The sequence below is a fragment of the Emydura macquarii genome, unplaced genomic scaffold (assembly GCF_026122565.2).
Source record: "Emydura macquarii macquarii isolate MOO-44397 ecotype Brisbane River unplaced genomic scaffold, CSIRO-AGI_Emac_v2 contig_1644, whole genome shotgun sequence".
Classification (NCBI taxonomy): domain Eukaryota; kingdom Metazoa; phylum Chordata; order Testudines; family Chelidae; genus Emydura; species Emydura macquarii.
The window spans coordinates 7,991,515-7,997,514 of record NW_027131781.1 but is presented as its reverse complement, the minus strand read 5'-3'; positions in this window follow the sequence as shown (position 1 = coordinate 7,997,514).

Sequence of the window (6,000 nt, the reverse complement as noted above, 5' to 3'; positions counted from 1 at the left end):
GTTCATTTGAGTTTTTTTTAACCTTTTAAAAAAATTAAATTGAAGTAAAATGTGAAACACAAAGTTCTTTCATATTGAAAAACAAACATGTTTTGTTTCGGTATTTTTGAAAATGAAACATTTCAATTTGAGGAGTTTGTTTCTGATGGAAACGATTTGATAACAAAGACGAACATGTTTCAGGCGACCAAACTCTGCATTTTTTGATGAAAAAAACATTTTGGCTCAAACATGTTGCCCCGTTCTACTGGCTAGTGTCTAAATATCACCGCTGCCTTCTGGATGGACTATAAAGTCTGCTGAAGTCCTCTAGTGCGCTAGGGCTCTAGTGACTGCAGCCCACGAACCGCTATTACGAGCATGGTTGGTGGTAATTTTTCTTTAGCCCAAGTGACAGGATCCGTTGCTTATGGAGCGCAAGTTACTGAGATCCATCTCTGACACCATTTGACTGCAGCTTAGCTGGTGACTTTGCTCTCAGTTGTTTGTAATTTTTTCATGTCTGTAAGCGATATGTTATAAAATATTAAAATATATAATAATGGACCTTAAAGTCCTTTATAACCACTGGTCAGTGCTTGGCTCAGGGGTCACAGCCCTGGATCCACTCTTAGGGAGTGTAGAACACCGTTGACCATGCTTACGTGCCACAAAACACTAGCACAATGACTGTCCTCACATTGGGAGGTCCCAGAGTCCTCCTTCAATCCCACCCATATCTAGAATTTAATGATCAGGAGAGAGAAGGATTTGTTTTCTTAGCTCATCCATGGCCAGGTCATCCCAAAGTGCTCAGTGCACAAGGCAATGGGTATTTGGTGAGAAATACCAGTGAGTCAGTCACCATCCTGCATTGTCTGTAGGGTCCTTTCCTCTTGGACTAATCTGGTTCTTTTCTTAATGGGGAAATGCTGCCTGTGGCATTTTACCAAGTAGCATCCTTTGCCACGTGTGTCTGGTTTGCGCTAGCAGAGGCTGAATTACTTAAAGAAGGAATATGGACTTTAATCTTCTCTTTAAAAACAAATCTTTACAAAAATGTTTTTTTACTTTATCTTGCACATTTTCCTGGGACCGTGCCAAACCCTGGAGTCCTTGCTCAACCAAAACACCCTACATTTACAGGGTGGGGAATCTGGTTTGGGCAAGGACCGTAGGAGTTGGCCCCTCATATTTTTAACCACAAATTCATTTAGTAAGATCCAATTTTTCCTCCTCACTTCGGAGCAACTGGTAAGTTCTGAAAAACAGCAATGTTCTTGGGAGCAAACCCATCTTGAATCACAGTCAGAACAAGAATCAAACATTTCTTGAATAACCTAAACATGTGGTTGCAATCCCTGATGCTGGAGCTTTTAAGTGCTGCCAACACATATCATTACCCTTCAGATGTGCTTTTAGAGTTTTAATAGGTGTCCAGTGCCTCCTATGGACAATGTCCAAATGAAGAACTGCTCCGTTTGCATCTGTTAATGATTGCTGTGGCAAATAGGCATTTGGTGACGGTAACACCTATATGCAACCAAAGGTTGCTTTCCAGCAGCTTTTACTGGGATATTGTTAAGGTCACTATCGTCAGATGTCATAGGCCTTACACGGGGCCCAGTTAGGTCAATGGGAAGTTTTCCATTGACTGTAACAGGAGCAAGGTCAGGCCTTATATGTCCGCTGCCTGATAAAGGAAGTCAAAATACTTCCCATAAAATCCCCAAGGAACATGTAGTTTGGACAATAGCTAAATTACAACTCTTGGAAGTTAACGGTTGGGGAACAGCTCAGTACATAGTGCCGTAGAGGGACGCAACCTCTCATATGGAAAGCCTCCGAGATGCTGGGGAGCATCATCCTGGGTTCGTCCCACCTTTACAAAGGCATAGCCAGTGCCATATTCCTTCCCCAGTGCAACCCTGCAACTGCTTCTTGGTGCCCAGAAGAGGAGGAGTGTCCTTGCCCCTGATACGCTCCCTCTGGAGATTTGGAGGTAGCACTGGCCTGTCTGCCCCACCTCGCACTTGCCAGCCAGATTATGGTTGCTTCCTCTGTTGCTGTGCTGGTGTGGGAGGAGGCCCAGGGCTCTGGGCCGACAGTTTGTAGACAGTATCCTAATTTTCAGCAATGCAAAGGAAGTGCGGGAGCTGCTAAGACGGCAGCAATTTCTGCCAACACATTCAGAGCAAAACCCAATACTTGTCATTGACCTAACATTCGCATCTATTCTAATAGCTTTTGCTACTGTTTCTGATGAGCTGAGCTTTCTACAAATCTAGTTCCAGTTGTGGGTGCTGAAAATTCTGGCCTAAATTTCTTGCTGTCTGGTTTGATTTGCACTATGAAATGAACAGTTGCCTGAAAACAATAATCTTGCTGAATCCTTTGTCCTTGGCATAATCTGGAGTACGATCCATTACAGAGACACAAAGTGAGGCCTCGATGGGGCTTGCACTGACACGGGGAAAAGGACAGGCTGATGAAAGCATCACTTGATTAGCCAAGTCCATCTCCCCCAGGAGCTTGGCCTTTCGGCGGAACCTGCCAAGAGTTCTCTCTCGATAGCTTGGCTTTGATTTTCGCTCTCAGAGTCGGTGATGTTGAAACGCTACGTGACAGTCTCTCATACCACTTGATAAATACAGCTGGCTCTTCAGGCTCTGACAGCTACATACTACCTGCTGCACACCCTGGAGTCTTAAGAGGAAACCCAACCTATCGTTGTGCTTTTCTTTTTGTTGCCTTGCTCTCTCCTTCCCGCTTGTTTGTCTCATCTACTTGTTATGTCTTGGCTTCGCGTTTCTGATGTTGCAATTTCTTGGCTCTAGGCTGACTAGGCATGTGGGTGCTGCTGTCTGCCCCTGTAGAAGTTACCGGATCAGGGCAAACTCTTTGGGGAAGAGACTTTCATTTCCTGCATGTTTGTGCAGCGCTGAGCATAACTGGACCTCGACCTGGCTGAAGCCTCTAAATGTTACCGTAATATAAATATTAGACAGTAACAATGACAATGAATTACTAAATAATGCAGAGTTTGAGAATACGCTCCGAGATGTGAGAAAAGCCACCACTTTAAGAGAGAAATGTCCGACTCAATCAATGACCAGTGAGCAGAGACAACGTTCTGCATAGAAGTCGGGCAGAAGCTGACCGTTTGGGGGAGAGGAGACCTCTGACTGCTTCTTCTGCTCTTGAGAAGCAAGGCACGTGAACGGCATCTGCCCTTCGCAAAGCCACGCCTTGGGGGATGGACCCAGAGGCTTGCCCTTTGGAAGGATGGAGTGAGCCAGGCTTGTGCCAGAATGGAAGCAGGAGCTGCAGCGAGAGTTAACCAGGAGGTGTCACTGTTACAATGCACTGCACCCTACCCCGTCTCAGCTTGAGGATGAATTTATAGCCACAGCCAGGGCTTTCTTCTTTTAGTCTGTGCTTTCTCCAGTTATTTACATCCCTGGGCTACTTTGTATTAGTTTTATACAGAAAGTGAACCTGGCAGATATTTAAGGCAGTTTGGTACAGTAAATATTGCTAGATTACAAATTGAGGGCTAGAGTCTGATATTGTTACTCACAGTGAGTTAGGCACCTTCCTCCTTGAATAGTCCTATTGAAGTCACTCAGTTACTCATGGAGTAAAGTCCTATTAAGTGGGAGTAAGGGTATCAGAATTTGGCCCTCAACAACTTAAGGCTGTTATTTGATGTTATTTGCCTTCATGCCTACACAGGGAGAAACTTTTTTTCCAGTCTGCTGGAGGAGGGAGTAATGATCCTGCCTGTAAAGGAGGGAGTGTTGTCTAATGGTGAGAGCGACTCTTGTTTCTAGCTCTGCTACTGACTGACTGTGTAGCCTTGGATAAGTCACAGAGCCACTATGTGCCTCAGTTACTCCATCTGTAAAATAAGGGATGATAATATGGACCTACTGTCGCTCACACGGGGGCTGGCAACAGGCTTTGACGTCCTCACTTGAAAGGGGCTATAGAGGCACAAAGTACTAGTATAATGAACTTGAGTAGTGCAACTAAGTTTTGGCAGCCTTTCTGATATGAACAATGAATGGGAAGGGGAGGGAAGTATATCTTACAGGTCTAAATCAGCTATCAGCACAGGCCAGCAACACCTACTTCGCTTCTCAGTAGACTAGCCACAGCTCAGAGTTCACCTGACCTAATTTATTCTCTTTGAGGTTCCGTAGGCCCAGCTGATGAACAAAGCATCGAGCATGGCTCTGAAGAGCTCAGGAGTTATGTTTTCAGACAGCGAAGAAGCAGTAACTGAAGCATCGTGTTTTCAGGATTTCTGGCCGCATCATTTTCAGACCAGGACACCTTGTCTTCTGCTCAGGGAAATCATAGAGCTTCAAAACTCCCAGTGCTCCTGGTGGTAACTCCCATCCATAGGCTTCCTCATGCGAATTTAACTCCAAACTGTGGCTTTAAAGTCGCAGACTGAAGTTGGAAATGTCGAGCTACTGAGAGAAACCCAAAAGTGATTAGGAATCAGTCCAGCCACCAGAAATGATGGGCACACATCTAATTATAACGAGGGATGGAAAATAAAAACAAGATTAACAAGAATAATTACATATAGATTAAAAACAAGCAGTTAAAGCCCTAGATAAAAATCATTCCCTCTAACCGCTGTAGTTACTTTAATTGGAAAATGCAATGAATGCAAGCGAGGATAGTTAATGAATACAGCTGGACCAGGCACTGCATTGCTGTTGCTGATTTGTATGTAAGCAGCTGAAATGCATCGCTCAGCTTTGAGCGGAGACTTTGAAGCCAAAAGAACAGCTTTAAATTCGAAACTTCTGTTGGAGCTCATACTTCAATTGGGCAGAGTGCCAGGAAATGTAACGACTTATGGCATTAGGAGTCTCCTGTAGAAGAAAAGACCGCAGGGAATAATTTAAGTTTGTTAGCTGTAAACAGCGGGAGTGACGTATCCGCCTTCGTTTCCTTTAAACCATCTTTTGGGGAGGAGAACGGGGAATTTTAGTGCTCATAAATGTTATACTGAAAGCATGGGCTAAAGCCCAAGTGTTGTGTGGGCGGATATGGTCAATGTTTCTGACACACGGCTTTGCCAATGTGTCCCACACCTGCAACATTCCTTCTCTTCTAGTCCTAGGACTTTCCTACGAAGAAACTGACCAACCAGGCTGAATTCCATGTATCCACTAAGGACACTTGAAACCACCATGCTTTTCGCCTGTGATACCTAACCTAGCTTTAAACCAAATTCTCTAGAAAGGACGGAGGGATCTCTTTATCTAGAGAATAATAGTACTAATTTGCATGTCCACGTTTTCATTGGAGGATATCAGTGTGCTTTACAAAGCCATGGCCGAATGGCAGTCCTTTCTAAACATCGCCCATAGGGCCGCGGAGTTACAAAGAAGTGAAGTGACTTGCCAGTTGGTGTACAAAGGGTAGAGTAGAACCTAGAAGCTTTGCATCTAATTGCAGCAAAGGAATGAAGACTAAAACACCAAACACAATCAGGCTCGTGCCCAAATGTGACAAAAGGGATCAGAAACTGGAAACAAATCTAACTGGGAACTGAAGGAAGAACAATGCTGTTGTTGTTGAGGCACAGGAGAGGTAGAAAGAAGGAGACTAGCTAGCAAGAGCAAGCATTGTAGGATGAAGGTCAATGGGACTGTTTGTGTGAGTAAGTACTACTCTCGTAAGTACGGGTTGCAGGTCAGCTCTCTGCATCGATACTCATCGTGTTATATACAGATGTCCTTCCATAGCCTTGCACAAATACCATGTAAAAAACTGTTGGTTAAAGATGTATCTGGACTAGAGGTAAAATGGAAATGACAAAGTGTTTTTCAGCATGGAAAGTGCCCTTGTCCTCTAGTTACGCCAGCTACAGCTAACACGAGACCTTGCAGAGACACAACTAAGGTGGATTGGATGAGGATGATTAGGTGGAATCTGAACAATCCTTTGCCAGAAACCGCCGTACAGTATTCACAGCCTCTTCCCTACACCTACGAC